Below are 1850 nucleotides of genomic sequence, written 5' to 3'. Positions count from 1 at the left end.
TGTGCATCTCTACAGTCTTTTTTTTTTATATCACTGTGAATCTTTACAGTCTTTTTAAGAAAAAAAACTGTTAAGATTTTCACGGTTTTATTATTTAATGAGGCACTGAAACATCTGAACAAATCAATATCTGGGCGGTGAGGAAGCGGCTTTCTCCTTTACTTCTGTGGGTTACTAGAGCAACTTGTCAACAGATTAAAATTTAGAAAGAAAAAAAGACAACCTTTTGCATTACTTGAATCTTTCCAAGGCATGCACTGGCACAACACAAACTTCTGTCAGATGAAACTAGTCTAGTGCACGCACTGTTTACACATCGGTGGCAGCAGCGCATGGCACCCACTCCCACCTCGGCCTTGCTTGTTTGTGTATGATATTTGGAGCATCTGGAGGAGTACAAATCGTACTGGGAAAAGGATGGAGGAGGAAACAGCATTAATGCCTGGCTGGGATGAGGTCAGCCGAGGTTGTACAGAGAAAGCCTGAACAAATCATTAGTGCAAACCCAAGCATCGTTGATGCTCTTTAATAGGAATATCTGGTGAAAGCCCATGATGGGTTCTTCATCGGCCTTGAGCTGTCCCACAACCATGGCGTGGGCTATCTGTGACGTGATGCTGTGCTGGATTTTCTGGAATGGAAGGCTAGACAATTTCTCCACAATGGCAGCTTTACCCTGGAATTGTTGTACTTCCCACGTAAGTATTGATGTGTCAATATAAATTGAGCCTAGTTGGACTCTGTTCATTATCAAATAACTGGTAGTAATGTTGGAAGAAGCTGACTCCAATCTGTTCCCAATTGGCTTGTCTCCCATTATGGAGTGTCTCCCAGCCTTCTTGTGACCTGAGGGGCTGGCACAATGGCGGCAGCAGTGATGGCAACCCAGCGCCAAATCTTAACATCCTTCATTCCCCAAATTAATTTCAAGTTACATTGAAAAATCAACCTAATTTTACACAGGTAAGCCTCACTTATTTTTTCTTTTGTCACACTGTGCATCACATATTTTGGGTGTTTTTGTTTGTTTTTAACAAAGCACAGATCTGAAGCAATCCTTTGTCAAGGCTACAAGGGCTGTCTTCCAACAGCATGCATTCATTTGGTGTCTCTGTCACATTTTGGTATTTCTCACAGTATCTCCCAGTGTCTCAAACTTTTATAATGCTATTGCACATTTAATAGACTATACTATAGTGTCAACATTATTTTTTTTTAATTTTTTTTTATTATTTTTGTGTGTGTGTACCGTCAAATCAGATCTGACTGGTACAGGAGGAGATTGCCCCTCCTTCTCCGGCAGAGCATCTGGTGGATTCGAACCGTGCACCTCTGGGATTGTAGTTGCAGCTTCTTGCCACTAGGCCACCAGAGCTCCCCTAGTGTCAACATTATTATATGCACTGGAGAATAAAAAAAATCTGTGACTCACTTTGCTGTGATACTTGTTACAGTACAGTGGTCTGGAGCCAAACATGCACCTTCTGTGTAGTGTGCCTGTACTAAGTTATCAGCTCAAGTTCATGACTACTCATAACAATTTAATATATGACTAATGTACAGATGAAGCCTACTCCTCCAATCACACACACACACACACACACACACACACTCTTACATATAAAATCACATAACTATTTGCAGATAGCCTCTAACAAAAGCAACTTCTTCATTTTAAAAATTTGACTGATTATCAGTGTATTGAATATGTCAGTACATTTCTAAGGAAATGAAATTAATCAGTAAAGATTTTACTTCCCTATTACAATGTAGAAACACTATTTTGGTCTACAGTTTTCTTTTTCAGTTCACTTATATTTTTAAAAGTGCATTTAAATTTAAAAAGATAG

The 1850-nt window shown here is 39.5% G+C and overlaps 1 pseudogene; it reads right to left on the bottom strand.

Annotated features, from left to right (window-relative positions):
- Window positions 1-457: 457 nt before the first annotated feature.
- Window positions 458-905, bottom strand: LOC102855379 (annotated as a pseudogene).
- Between the last annotated feature and the right edge of the window lie 945 nt (window positions 906-1850).

The sequence above is a fragment of the Elephantulus edwardii genome, unplaced genomic scaffold, assembly GCF_000299155.1.
Source record: "Elephantulus edwardii isolate Elephantulus edwardi_28Jun2011 unplaced genomic scaffold, EleEdw1.0 scaffold00124, whole genome shotgun sequence".
Lineage (NCBI taxonomy): Eukaryota > Metazoa > Chordata > Mammalia > Macroscelidea > Macroscelididae > Elephantulus > Elephantulus edwardii.
This window is presented reverse-complemented; position numbering and strand designations above follow the sequence as displayed.